We start from the raw sequence: 16,158 nt of genomic DNA, 5'->3' as shown, positions 1-16,158 counted from the left end.
GTTTCAGTTTTTATAAGCTGTATAGAAATTGTCTAGGAATAGGGGTAGAGGTATTCGTCTTGCCTTTCTACTCCCCAGTTTCCAATTTCTGGTAATGGTTATCTGTGCCTACTCCCTCCCCTATCCCATTTGAAATAATTCTGGTTCTTTCATTGATTCCTATTTGAAATTTTCATGTTTCCTTTCAATCTTTCTTTTCTGTAATTGGGAAAGTTGCAAATCTATGTTTCCAAAACCTATGTCCCCTTAAGGCTTCCGACGGGGTTTCATCACTGGAAAGAACTTAACGATATGGAGGAAAGGGAACTTCAGCTGATATTTAGAAGGCATACTTCTCTGATCTTCAGCTTCATACTCTGATCTTCAGCTTCTAGTTCATCTATCATATGGAAAGAGATCATGGAAATTCTTGGGCAAGTTCACTGTTCTAAAGCACATGACAACCTGCTTGTGGTAAATGAATACTCTACCTGGTATGCAGGGACTTTTAAAAAATAATCACTCTATCCTGTTCTCATATATTAAGAATTGCAATGTGTAATTTCTACTCTTATTCTCTTTTTTACCCCCTACCTTGTTGCATATTTGTTTTGTCATTTTTACCTGTTTTCTCCAACAAAGTAGTCAGTTAAAAGCAATAATTTTATTTCATCTACATATAATATCTATCAATATTTTTCTAAGAAAGAAATTTTATTACACTCCACTAGGTATACTGTCACCATAAAAAGCACTGTTTGTGGATCCTCAGTCTTCTCCATAAAATGTAAATTAGGGTTGCTTTATTTTGGACTCTTTCTACATACAGATAGAAGCAGATTTGTGATTGGCAGAAGAGAAGAAAAGAGAAAAAAGGTCAAAGAGAAAGCAAGTCGGGTTTTAAAATGTTCTTATTACTAAATCATTTAAATAGTTTTTGATTGACATAGCAGGTATAGAACTTTAAGATCAAATGTAGGACACAGAATGTTAGTGAGGGAGGAGCCAGATTTATTGCCTTTTCAGGGTCAAGAGAATGAGGGAATGCATTAACATAACTCTAATCTCTAGAAAGATATCCAAAGCATATGTGATCAGCTGTGTTTCCTAAAACTCGGGTTAAATACCGCCCTAAGATATAATAGCATTCATTCTATTAGTCATTACTCCTTTGGTTGTAAGTTACAGGAAGAAATGCAAATATGCTTAGAGAAAGAGGGAAAATGACTAGTTCATACCACCCAGAAGGGATGGGTATAGTGGACAAAGTCTAGAACCAGTCACTTGCTGCCACCCAAACCTTTTCTCTCTCAGCCTCTCATCTCCACTTTCTCCTCTTGTGGACAACATTCTCAATTACTACAGACCAGTTTCAGTAGGGAATAATTACAAGTTCCAAAGAAATTCTGTTTGTGCTAGACAAATTGGGGCTCCTCTGCCAATGAAAGCCTGTACATTCTAAGATAAATAAAAACTTCAAATAAATACGAAAACTGCCTTTATGTGCTTACCTTAGAGCCCTAGAATAATTATGAACAGTCACTGTGATGGCATGTGCATATATATTAGGTTGGTGCAAAAGTAATTGCAGTTCTTGCCGTTACTTCTAATGGCAAGAACTGCAATTACTTTTGCACTAACCTAATGCATACATACAGATAGATGTCCTATGGTTATGTTTCCCTGAAGAACTCAGACTAATACAATTACACAGGTACAAATATTCTTTATGAAACCAGAAAAAATTTCTGCCAGTTTCCCACAGCAATGTACTTTAAAAACAGTAATTGAACTTCACTTTTATTCAAGGCACAAAACAAAAGCTAACATTTATAGATTGCTTACTTTTCCAGTTTACCTGTATTATCTCAGTTCATCCTCACAATAACCATGGAATAAATATTATTATACCTATTTTACAGTTAAAAAAATTATAGCATAGAGAGGTTTGGTAGCTTTCCCAAGGCCAAACTGCTAACAAGTGGGAGAGCTGGGATAAGTATAATAAATGACATTCTATATAGGAAAAAGTACTAACTGTCATAGGTAGTATTTATATTTATTTGCAATCTCGTCAGAAGTTTGTGTGTATTTCCTCTACATCTAAGTCTGTTTTCTCTTAGCCTCAGAATGTTGACCTTAATATGCTGATGAAATCAGTGAGTCATGGCTGAAAATAGATGTTATACATCCAACACTATTCCTAGCTTTTATGGAAAGTGCAATATTAAACAGGCAAAAAATGAACACATTAATAAGTTCTGGCAGCTCTCATAAATTCAATGCCAATTCACAAAAAAATGGGGTTCACTGTAAACTGGTTTCACTGTAAACTTGTATGCATGTTTATTAACATCACAGAAATGGGACATCAAAAAGACAATCAGCCAAGAAAAGTGATTGCTTATTTGTTAGTCACTATACAGCAGAAACAAAGTGATTCCTCTCCCCTAAATATGCCACTTTCCCAAGGCCTGACCATATGTGCTGGTTATATACAAAGTAAAAGAACAAAACAAATGGAGAAGTTTATTTTTAATCTTGATAAGTTACAAAGTAAAAACATAATAATTTTTACTACTGAATTTTTTTCTAAAATCTCTAGTATTCAGTGTTTCATAGTAGAAAAATATCTTCCACTGATTTGATCTGTATTAAAATGAATAAAACCTCTAAAAGCATTGTATGAGTGTTCAGTATTGCTATGCTAACGTAACTATAGGAGAGGCTACCGGAGTGAAGCTTTTTCACGTTATACTTTACTCTTCTGTACACTTCACTATGTCAAAGTATTTTGTCATGTAAAGGTCTTTCTTTTGTGAATCAGCATAGCTTTTTTTCCTTTAAGCTTATCACAGAAGCAGTTTCAATTAGTAAAACAGTAGCCTTACATTTCTAAATGTAGTAATTCAAACTGATACCACCAGCACTGCAGGGATGCCATGGGACCAAGTGTTACATGATTTAACACAGTGCTGTAATTACAAGTGTATCATTCAGAAAATTGCCTAGAATATGCTCATGAACTGGTAACCACCTTTGCTGTCACCAGCACAAATGAAAATTTACCATATATTTAATAACTTGTGCATGCAAATTTGGAGTGTATTATTTGAAATTCATGGAAATGAATCACATGCCATTATTAAATCTGCAATACTTTTCTTTCTTTTCTGTATCATTTCATGATTTAATGTATTTATAGGTAGTTTTCATTTACTTAAAATGATTTAATGTACTTCTAAATATACTTCATTAGCTTGAGTGAGGGTTAAAAACTTCAATGTTTACATACTTTGGAAGTGTGTGTATATAGCTATATTGAAATAGTTTTTGTGAAACTTTCAATTTATGGTATCATCTGTTCCTTCAAACCAGGACTATGTTTTCTGATGGTTCAAAATATACAAACTTTGTTCCATGCACAAAAGTATTAAAAAATACTGTATAAACTTACCTTTGGGCCATGTGTATAAGGCATAAATGAATTTTGCATTTAGACTTGGGTTCCATGCCCAAGGTATTTATGTATACATAAATTATGTATTTATGTATATGCAAACATCCCAAAATTTGAAAAAAAAATTTGAAATTCAAAACACTTCCAGTCTCAACCCTTTCAGATAAGAAATACTCAAACTGTATCAATTTTTTCTAATAATAAAAAGTTGTTTCAAAGCAAAATAACAACAGCAAATCTGAGTCATTCCCAGTAATTCCCAGTAACTGAAGTAACTTCTTAGAAAATGCTTCTGGGGAATGGAAAAAGCTAAAACTAATAATGGAAATCCCAGAATCCACGTATCTTTGAACCACGGCTTGAAAAGTTATTTTTGAAGTATGTTTCTCATTTCCTTGAACAGATGGTACTGTTATGGAATTTTAAAACCTGCTGCTAATTTTGTTTTTATAAATTTTCTAAAATAGAAAAAAAAAGTTTAACGGGTAAGAAAAATGCATCTTGGGCTCTTGTTCTGAAATTGAATAAACAACTGTAAGTTTCAGTGGAATAACGAAACAAACTTTCCATGAATTTTAAGCCTTTGAGACACACTTTTGGAGGGATGATACAGAAGGATGAAATAATGAAGTCTAGGGTAGTGTATTATTAAAATTTTAAAACAGTAGAAATGAGATACTCATATGCAAGCACTAATAAAAATTAAGTATCCATTATCAAGATTTTTAAAATAAAAATATAGACATTAGTTGGTACAAACCCAATTGGAAAAAGCAGAATATCAATAAAACTTTTCTACAAAGATATCTTCATGCCAATATTGGCATTTGCAAATAAAATTAATCAGGGTAGATTATTTTCATTACAAAAAATTTAATTGTTTTAACAAAGGATTAAAGATTTCCTCCCTTTTGTATAAATGTGTATGTTTCCAGATTATAACATAAATCAAAACAAAGTCACTTAAACATCAAAGTTTAGAAGTCATTATTGATTAAACACAAATAGAAACAGAGCATAAAGGATTTTGTGACGCAAGTCGGTAAAACAAAATGATTACTTAGGCATTCAAAAACCCTTTGATATCCCTTTGCTGAAGAAAAGCACAGCAAATAGCATTTCTGCAGGACAATATAATAATATGTAAAACGTTTTTACCCCTTGACCCAATGATTCCACTCCTTTTATCCTAAGAAAATATCAAGCAAGTGCACACAGATAAATTTCCAGTCGTGTTCATCACAGTGTTGTTCACCAACAACCTACATTTCCCAGAACAGGGGAATAATTAAATAAATTACAGTACCCTCATATGGTACAATTCTAGAAAACACTGAAGACAATAATCTAGATAATACACGAATATCGTTTACATGGAAATATGTGATATAATGAGTGAAAATGCAGGCTGCAACTGTATGCAAAATATAACATGCATAATAAATATGTCTCCATTCATCAGATATGTACCTATATAGGTAAAGGATTGGAATATTGAGCTGTGGGAATATTTATATCTCATTCAAATTTAGTTTTTTTTTTTCTAATTTTTACCTAATGAATACATACAACAAATGAAATAAATGTAGATTTATTTATTTATTTATTGAGATGGAGTTTCACTCTTATTGCCCAAGCTGGAATACAATAGCACAATCTCGGCTCACTGCAACCTCCACTTCCCGGGTTCAAGCGATTCTCCTGCCTCAGCCTCCTGACTAGCTGGGATTACAAGCATGCACCACCACGCCTGGCTAATTCTTGTGTTTTTAGTAGAGACATAGTTTCGCCATGTTGGCCAGGCTGGTCTTGAACTCCTGACCTCAGGTGACCCGCCCACTTCGGCCTCCCAAAGTGCTGGGATTACAGGTATGAGGCACTGCACCCAGCTGATTTATTCTTTTAAACATCTAGTAAGTCTTTCTGGGATTAAGTAGTATCACTGACATGTCCTATTAGGTTATCTCTTTTAGATATTTCTTTTAAAAGATGGTCAAAGAAACAGATGATGATTTTATGGCTTTTAACTTTTTAAGCTAGTATAACAATGTAGTTCATGCCTTGCTTCTATATCTGACTAAAATATTTGCATTTCCATGTGAATTATTCCTATAGCACCTAAATTTTATTTCTAAATGCATTATTCTAAGTAATATACCAGCCTGATAAATTTTATTTACAATAATAAGCATAATTAAGAAAATGCTTTCTTTTGTCCTGTAACTTGCAATTATTTCAATAATACTATAGCAAGGCAATTTCCTCTTAATTTTAGATATTGGCTCTCTGGATGTTAATTTTGCATAGAAATGAGTAAAAACATTAGAAAGAAAAAATTCCATAGTACAAAGAACTAAAAGAATAAAGATATCAATATATCTTAGGCCATTTGTTATCTAACTACCAGCAAACAGGGCATCGCTTTTATTCGTTTTTTAAATTACTGCTTTTGGGCAGGCACAGTGCCTCACACCTCTAATCCCAGCACTCTGTGAGGCTGAGGTGGGTGGATGGCTTGAGCCTAGGAGTTCAAGACCCGCCTGGGCAACATGGCAAAACCATGTCTCTACAAACAAAAAATACAAAAATTAGCCGGGCATGGTGGTGCATGCAAGTAGTTCCAGCTACTCAGTAGGCTAAGGTAGGAGGATCACTTGGGCCCAGGGGGCAGATGTTGCAGTGAGCCAGGATCGTGCCACTGTACTCTAGCCTGGACAACAGAGTGAGACCCTATCTGAAAAGAAAAACATAAAGTATATATAGCTTTCAGGATATGAGCACAAAATTCTGGAACAACAAAACAACTTAGTACTTTACATTATGGAACTGCCCTAGCTGAATAATATATCACTATTTTCATGATTATGAAACTTTTCTTATGCAAACGTGATAAAAGGTACATGGGGAGAAGATCAATCTTATGTATTCTCATTTTCTCAACATGGTCCTTGAGAAAGGGGTATCCTGAATGATCTGCATAGATTTATCCTGTATCACTTTTGACATTCTTTCAGCTGCACACATGCGTAAGCATTCTGCTCACTTTTATCTATGTCCGTTTCACAATGGCCTCCACTGTGCTGCCACTGAAACAATACACAATATTTTGTCTCATTTATATTCCACTAACTTCTCACTTTATGTATTTTACTGAGGAGGAATAGATATTTCTTCATGCTCCCCCTTTATCTTTTTATGTTAACAACAGAAATTTATAAAGGAAACTTACCTGCTTTGGTCATTCTCTAAGGACACCCCTAGGGTACACGGGGCCTCAGGCAAACATTTTTTCAGAGTCCCAATAGGTCCTTGTGAAGTATAATTTATTTTAGAATTATAAGCAGAGAAGTAGTGCTCTGTATGTGTTTACTGTCCATTCAGGGCACAAAGAGATTCCTCCTAGTGTCTATGTACCACCTCTTTCTCTTCAGGTCCAGAAACCATTTCTTCATGTTCTTTACTGTCAAATGTGCTGATCCAGACTAATTTTCTACCTCCCACTGTACGGAGAAGATAGCAATGCTAGTAACCCATGACACCATGGCTCTTCAGGAACTATTTGTATTGAAACAAGATTTTCTTGCCTCTGTCAGCATCCCTAATACAATTTAGTTAATGTTGGTAATACCATTTACTCATGAGGCTGCCCCATTTTATGACACCTGTGGATATTTGCTTCCAATAACTCTCATGGTTGTTACTGTGCTTCATTGATAGCACAAATGCAAATCTTAGAGTATAAAGGAAAATGTAAATGAATGATTGTTTCCTGATCATGCTAAATTCACCATTCAGAATTGTATAGCATAAGACAGAATAACACACTTTCTAACCATGCCTTCTTTTAAACTCCTTAGCTGTAATCACTATATTCCTAGCATATGGTTTTTTTTCAACATTTATAACACTCCTGCTTTCCACACACTGTCACCAGTGCGAAAGAAAGACAAGGTGAAAGAAGAGCAGCTCATTCACATGGAAAATGGCTGTCCCTCATTGGCATCTGGCAAGGCTTAAGGACCCACCTGACAGGGCACAGTGTCAAGACACCAGTTGTTGGCAAGAAATTGGCATTGTGGAGCTCTAGTTTCAGAATTCCTCAGAGACAGATGGCTACAGTTTCCCCAAGAAAATGCCTTACATGTGACATGGATACTGAAGAGGGAGTGATTACCCTGATGCCAGCAGTGGGAGATAAAGGGTACCTGCTACCACCCGTGCCACCCTAAGGTGCTGTACACCTGAGGCAGCAATGGTGGGAATAGATAAGAGCTCTGACCTCTGTGCGGAACTCAATGTCCATGTCAGGGAACGGACCACCACTGGCCCAGAGCATTGAACTTTTCCTGGGTCCTTGGATTAGTCCATTTTGCATTGCTATGAAGAAATACCTGAAGCTGGTTAATTTATAAAGAAAAGAGGTTTATTTGGCTCACAGTTCTGCAGGTTGTACAAGAAGCATGGCACCAACATCTGGCTTCTGGTAAAATTTCAGGAAGCTTTTACTTATGGTGGAAGACAAGGGGAGCCAGAGTGTCACATGGTAAGAAAGGAAGCAACAGAGAGAGGAGGAGGTGCCAGGCTTTTTTATCAATCAGATCTCACAAGGACTAATAGAGTGAGAGGTTACTAATTACTGTGAGAAGGGCACCAAGCCCTTTATGAGGAATCCACCAAACACCTCCCACTAGGCCCCACCTCCAACACTGGGGGGTCACATCACAAATATCCAAACTATATCAGTCTCCCCCATGAGTGAGTCAGGTCACTGAGAATCAGTGTGGCAGCAACATTCCAATATCCCAATCTTCTGCAATGCCCTAATAAGAACAGTACAGACCAAAGTCCAAGAGCTCGTAGGATATCTGATCTTCTTAGAAGTTGAGAGAAGAGGGTTGGCAAGCATGCTAAGGGGTGAAACAGAGTGAGTGCTGGGGTATTCTGCATGGACATCACTGCTAGCCAAAGTCAGTCCAGGAGACTCAGCAAGAGTCTCTAAAGGAGGAGGAGACGCAGCAAGACTCTAATACCTCTTTCTAATGCAAAACTCTGAAATCGACTCTCTTGCCAAACATAAAATGATCCACAGGAAATGTGGAAGATAGAGAACAGAATATGGTTACAGTATAATAAACACAAATGTTGGTTTTAAAGCAACAGAAACCTTATGTTAATTTCAGGATAGGCTGAGAGAGCCTGCATTATTTAAATTAGCCAGGTATACCAGTTAGACTCCTTACAGGACTACCTCTAAGACGCAGGCTCATTCTACAAAGCATTTTCTTCAAGAACATCCAAATGTTGACCCAGGGTATATCTGCTCTCTAATATGACTGACTAACAACCTCAGTGGCCTTTGGGGAGGTCATATGAGTTTCTAGCTCTAACAAATTCTAGCCCAAACAATTATAGCAGCTTCACCTACACTTGTACCAGCAGATTGCTTTGGGAAAGGAACACTGGTATTTAAAAACTGTCGAATACTTACAGAAGCTTTTTCTAATCAAAGGCCTACGATTTATTTGTAGCAAGTTTGCTCCCAAAGCAGATATGGATTTATTACCTCCAGGTTTTTCATTTCACTTTTTCTGAACTTTAATCAGAAATTCTTTAAGTGCAGCAGACATTGACCTGAGCCACCATCCCAAATTATGGTTCTTGAGGATTGCAAGATACTAGTTTTCTGAAATACCAAAATCCATGACTCTGCAGACTTTTTATGTTAGTGTAATGAAAAAGATCAGGGGCCAACAATTTTGCCAAGGTTCATATTTCTTGCCCCCCACCCTCCAGTAGTTAGGTTTTGAGAGAATTTAACTTTTCTCTAAGAGGATTTGTGATGTCTCTTTCTAATGCAGAACTCGGGAATCTACTCTCGTCAAACATAAAATGATCCACAGGAAATGTGGAAGATAGAGAACAGAATATGGTTACAGTATAATAAACACAAATGTTGGTTTCAAAGCAACAGAAATCTTATGTCCTTCAAATTTTGAGTTGAAAGGGATCTTAGGAGATGCCATATAATTCCCCTCCAATATTCCAGTCACTTCAGCTACCCAAGGTCATACTTCTAAATTAATACAGACTGGAATTGTTACCCAAAGATCTGCAGTAAGATTCACTCCAAATAAGACTACCCCAGGACATTATAATCAAACTTCCAAAAATTTCAGGCAAAGAGAAAGTCCTATAAGCAGCAAGAGACAAAGCCAACAATTTTTTTCATTATTTTGTGCTGTCTCTTCAAGCATGTATATATGGATTAAGAAGGAAGGGGGAGACAATTATGCCAAGATTTTTTTTAAACCAACTAACTGAAAGTATCATGATTCCAATGACAAAGGGGGAAACAAAAGAAAAATTTGTACATCAACTGCGGAAGTCTTGATACGGACTTGTGATAGTTTTCGTTTTAAGAAGAGAATTTTTCCCCAAACGTGGTTGATTTGAAATGATTCTATTAGCATTTGGAAGAATAAGTCTGATCTTTCAGTGAACTGAACACAATCTCTACCATGCATCTGTAAAGGTAAAATCAGGACAGCAGAGTTAAAACACAATGTATTCACATGAGGACAAAAATAAAGACATTAGCAGTAACCCTGAGGAACTCTGCTGCTCTTATACTAGTGCATTAGCTTCTTCATTTAGAAGGGAACACAATTTGATTTAAGAAAAGGTCAATGTAATATAGTATTATGATAGTAATAAAGTCTTCCTGCCCCTGCTATTCAAAGTATCTAGGTAGTGCTGAACTCTGCAGCTCAGTAATTCGAGAAGATGATGATCTGATAAGATTCTACTATACCGATGCTATTTATTGTATTCAGTATAATCAGTAATATACTTTCTATCTCTTTGGTTAAAGGACTCTCCATTACATTCTATTCCATTTAATGAATAAATTGTTGAAATCTGTTTCTAATGTTGTTTGACACCCACCTGTCCTACCACTCTGACTCTCTTATTAAAAAATAATGGGTGTGAATGTATAAATTAGCTTCTTGGTTCCCTTTAGGCCAATATAGAAAAAATATTGCCTTATGTATATTTATCATGAATTAAGCAATATTTTATGAATGGCATTCATTAGTTTAGTATATTTTAGGCAGTTATTGAATTTTACAGCAGAATAGTAGGACTGAACTAGACTGAAATCCTGGGTCTACCTAACTACTATGTAACCATGGGCAAGTTATACTACAATTCTCAGTCATAAGGGTCTTACCTATGAATTTTAATACAATATTGCCTACCTTGTAAGTAATGGGGGGGGTGACTACTAAATGAGATAATGCACACACAACGCTTAGCAGAGTTCTTTGTACCCTTTGGGCACTAACTAGATGCCATCTATTACTACTGCTGATAAAATTTGTGGCACATAAAAATCTATTATTTTGTTATCACTAATTTTTTTAAATATGAGAAAAAATTTTTACATAGGATTGAGAAAGCTGAAGAGTGTCACAACCACTTACCCAAAACACATCTGGCTAAATTAGAAAATTGTAACTTTTAAACACCCATCAGAGCACTATAGTTGAAAAATGACAAACGAGACTAAAACTATGAAAAAATGAGCTCCTCTGGGAAGAGATGTGTGGAGTAAGCACTGGCTTATCGGTAGCTGAGCACCGCAGGCTCTGGGTGCCATGAAAGCAGGTAAGAAGAATCAGGTAAAAAGGTTAATAAATTGCTAAAGGCTGAGTGTAAGCTTGTGTGAGAACATAAGGCCTCTGGAAGTTAAAGAAAAAAAAAAAGACAGTTGCAGGTATTCAGGCTTTTTCCCCCCCATATATATCCACTGGGTACACATAGGAAATCTGAAAGAGAGTAGAAGCCACTGTGAGAAATGTCGGAAATGCTGTCATTTTTTCCCTGAAGCCAAATAAAAAGCCTAAGTTAGAATAGCAAACTCTGTATACCCCAGAATATATTACAAGTGAGGAAAGGTTAAGGAGGGGAAAACACTACCACTAAGAGAGGTTCCAGAAGTCATCCTATGCCCCTGATTGTATTAATACAACAACAACATTAGAGATGTCCTAACACTGGAGGAAGAATAGGAAATTCTTACCCATACAAGACACGACAAAGACATAGGGCAGAGTTTGACATCTAAAGAAAACAGGAGAGGGTCACTGAGAAAGCTCCATCCCTGAGACAAAGGCAAACAAGACCTGCTTATGACTAAAGCTTGAAAAAGAAAACCAAATCCTCTTACTACACTGCCAGACTAGCCATCATCAAGCAATCCCAGGCAGGGCAGCTTGCAGCTCTGAAAAAGACTTATTCCTTTCTACTTGGGAGGGAAGAGTAAAGAGGACCTTGACTTGCAACTTATGTGCCAGTTCAGACACAGTAGGATAGAGCACTGGGCAGAGTCCTGAGGCTCCTATTCCAGGCCCTAGCTCCTACACAACATTGACAGACACATCCTGGACTAGGAGGAAGCTGACTTGGTAAGGACCCAGTTCTGGCAGGATTCATTACCTGCAAACTAAAGAGTCCTTGGGCCCTAGAAGATTGGATGAATGGATACTAAGCTCAATATCTTTAGCAATAGGAAAATACTAATTGAAACCACAATGAGATACCATTACACACCTATTAGAATAGCTAAAACTGAGAATACTGATCATACAAGTTTGACAAAGATGTGGAGGAACTGGAATTCTTACATACTGCTGGTTCAAATGTAAAATGCTACTTTCAATCTGGAAAATAATTTGGCTGTTTCTTATAAAGTTAAACAGCCACCTGCCATATGAACTAGCCATTCCACTCTTAAGAATTTGCCAAATAGAAATGAAAACAAGGTTATATTTTATCACTTATATATGCATATTCAAAGAAGCTTTATTTGTAACAGTCAGAAACTGGAAACAAATATTCATCAATAGGGGGCTACTCACAGGTAATTTGTAGCACATCCATATGAGGAATTTTATATAGCAATGAAGAGAAAATATCAATACACACGTGTAACTCTCAAAGTAATTACGTTGAATTTTTTAAATCCAGACATGCACATTGATTTTATTTATATAAAATTCTAAAAAATACAAACTAATCTGTCAGAAAGTAGGTTAGCAGGTATTTAAAGATGAGGGACAGAGAAGGAAGGGCAGAATTACTAAGGGGCAGGAAGAAGTATTTTCTCATGCTATGTGTGTTTCGAATCTTCAGTGCAATAATTGTAAGGGTGTATATAGATATATGCCTAAACTTATCAAATTGTGCAATTTTTGTGTGCAGTTTTTTTGTATGTCAATTATGCCTCAATAAAGCTATTTACAAAGAAATTGCAATAATTCCAAATTTATAAGTGTTTATTCAGGATAAAAAGTAAATTAAAAGTAACACTTTTCCACCCAATGAATCAATGAGACTTAGCTGTTCATAGACCTTTGAAATGCAGGCTCAACTTCCTCATTGGCACATTTTTCAAAACTTTGATTTTTTCTTTTTGATTTTGATTTTTTTTCTCCTTAACATTGAAGTCCAGGCCAAAAGCAACCATCTCTTGCCATCAGTCAGGCTTCGTCTTTAATATTTAATTAAGGATGAAAAGAAAGAATCATTTGATTCTTCACTTCCGCCAATTATTTTTGAATCAAACTGTGTGATAGCTAAAGTGCTTCAGAAGAGGAGTCTGTTAGTTAAATAGCATAAATATTGAACTGTTCACACCTATTTTCTGCAATGATTGCCTGTACATGATTTACAGCCTACACAGTAGGGAGCGCTCAAGGAAAAAGATTGTGCTATGCAACACAGAGGCAGCAGATAGCATCAGAAAAGGCATTTGGCACCCCCTTTGGCATAAATGCCCTTACTGTGCAAAGCACACAGGAAGGAATCATTTGAACCTAATAATTACTAACATTTATTGAATACTTACTATACATGCTAGACACACTGACTGGGCTAAGCATTTTATTTCTATACTCTTGTATAATCCCCACTTCTACTCTTTGAACTATTCTTAAATTAGCATCATAATCTTTATTTATTAAAAGGCTAAAATTCAGAGGGCTTAATATTCTTGACTAAGATGACAGAGCTTGCAAATGAAGGAGTCACATTTCAAATTCATATCGGCTTGAGTCTAAAATGGGTAGGCTGAAGCAGTGGGTAAATACTGCCTCCCCATTTAGAAACTACTGTTTTCTTTGAAAGTTCCCTTCTCTAAATTTTAGTCCTAGGAGAGAACAGAAGAAAAACCAGAAGAGAGAAAGCACACCTTGGTAAGCTGAATATAAACTTTGTGAGTAAAGAATTCACATCTGTCCTTTACAAACATTTATCTTTAGCACGTATTTCTGTGCCTGGCAGATATTAGGCATTTAATATTTGCTGAATTGGATCGCTGAGTTGGGGTGTTTTTTAATCCTCTTAGCCCTTTTCAATGAACAGTTCTTCCTTTAAAACTATTAATATGCAATACTCTTTTTGGGACAGGGAGACACAGGCATACGCTCATTGTGTTGATCAGAAATACATATGCAATATATATTACAGCAGTTGGCCAGCTGTCAGTGGTGCAGATACTCATGAGCATGTCTACCTTTGGGAAAAGTGGTGCAGTAAGTCTTTAATGTAGTTGACAGGTTCTTGGAAACTGTGACTTTAAGCTAAATGACATATACCAAAACCAATTTTACCACAGGCTATTTGATATAAACAAGAGTTACATTCCTAAGGCACATTTCTGGTTGGAAAAAAAATCACTAAACTTCTAAGTAAAGCCCCCAAACACTTTTACCATTAAACATTGAAATAAACATGAGCTAGCCATACATTTTAAGAAAGATTAACAAAAAACAAATAAGATAATGACTTCCCCACTTATTGCAGTTCAGAGTCAAGGGTGGCCAGAGCCTATCCTAGCAGCTGAGGGCACAGGCAGGAAGCAGCCCCAGACAGGCTGCCATCTCATTGCAGGGCACACTCACACCCACCCACACTCATCCAGATTGGGACCACTGGACACAACAATGAACTTAATGTGCACGTCTTTGGGATGTGAGAGGAAACTGGAGTAGCAGAAGGAAACCCACACAGACAGGGAAGAACATGCAAACTCCACACAGACACTGGCCCTGGCCAAGAATCCATCTTTTTCCTCAGGTTATTTGAGGACCTGCTGTACTTGGACACCATGGCTGTACTCACGACATAGACAGTAAAGTGGTCCTGCTGAAATGACAGTTCAAACAGATAAGTGGGAACCTGTCACAGTGATTAATTTGCCCACACAGTAAGTTCAGTTAGAAAGTTGCTGCTGTGCCCGTGTGTAAACCCAGTGGAGACCCTTTGCTACCACGCTGACCACTCACCCTTAGTGCTCCTGCCCCAGGTGCCTCCGAGTCACTGTTCAGTACTAGCCCTTCGCACACAAATGGGGGAGAAACAGCCTTAGCCTGCAATTAAGCTGGCACTGAGAGTGCTCAATCATTTTCAATGAGATGTTGGATCAGTTCCCATGCTACCAAACACCTGAGGTTTGCAGGATAGCTCTTCACAGGGAAAACTATGCCCGAAAAAGGATCCTGTGGATTAATTTCTGCCTCTGGTAGAAAGATTTCCAATTTACACAGGTTGTTAGTGAGCTGGTTTGTGCAAGAAAATCCCAGGATGCGGTAATCACAGTTGACTTACAGACTATAGTTTAAAAAAGCCTCATACATTTATACTTTATTGCTGTGCTGGCCATGGCCATAACCCGTAGGCCAAGTAACTTACATTACTGAAATAATTGCACTTGAAGATTAAATTCACGGTACTCATTAATCAATGAGTACCACTGGGTGCTTTCTATCTAATGAGCACTTTGAAGGGTTCTGCAGTAAATAAGGGGAAAAAAAGGATTCGTAATCAGACTAGGATTTGAATCCTGAATCCATTGCTTATTAGCTCTGTGACACTGGGCAAGGCATCTCTGAGTCTCAGTTCTCTTTTCTGCACCATAGGGATACAAATGACAACTTTATGATTGTTTAAAAGTTACATTCAAAAGTGAACAAAAGTTTATTTAGGAAGTTCTTAATAAATGTGTGTTTGAGTTTTTTAGACCACATAAAGTGTATATAAAAGCTATAGACTTATCCTCGAAAAACTATCTATCTGGAGACATAGTATTATTTACAGAGTATCAGAAGCATGAAATTAAGTGATAAGTAAAATTATATTTTAACTAATATGTACAAATTGTCATTTTAAAATGTTTGCCTTAGTTTTGTTTTTTAACCAGTGCTTATTTTCTCTAAAAGTTCTAACCAGTTTATAAAGCATAGAACATATTTATAATCCCAAAACTTTATTTCAAAATAATTTTTTAGGCTCCAGCCACCCCACCCCCGCCCCCAAAATAACCTCTTGATTTAGCTATCATTATACAAGATACCTTTTGGCTGAAGTACTCAGATCTACCAATTAGCCCTCCAGAAATATTTCTTTTGAGTTTACTGCATTTTTGATTATTCACATAATTTTTCTTTTTGCAAACTATCTTAGATCACTTTTATTTTATTTTATTTTGTTTTATTTTATTTTATTTATTTATTTATTTTGGGACACGGAGTCTCACTCTGTCGCCAGGCTGGAGTGCAGTGGCACGATCTTAGCTCACTGAAACCTCTGCCTCCCGGGTTCAAGCAATTCTCCTGCCTCAGCCTCCTGAGTAGCTGGGACTATCTGGGACTGCAGGT

This window comes from Mandrillus leucophaeus, unplaced genomic scaffold (assembly GCF_000951045.1).
Source record: "Mandrillus leucophaeus isolate KB7577 unplaced genomic scaffold, Mleu.le_1.0 Scaffold192, whole genome shotgun sequence".
In the NCBI taxonomy this organism is placed as follows: Eukaryota; Metazoa; Chordata; class Mammalia; order Primates; family Cercopithecidae; genus Mandrillus; species Mandrillus leucophaeus.
This window is presented reverse-complemented; position numbering follows the sequence as displayed.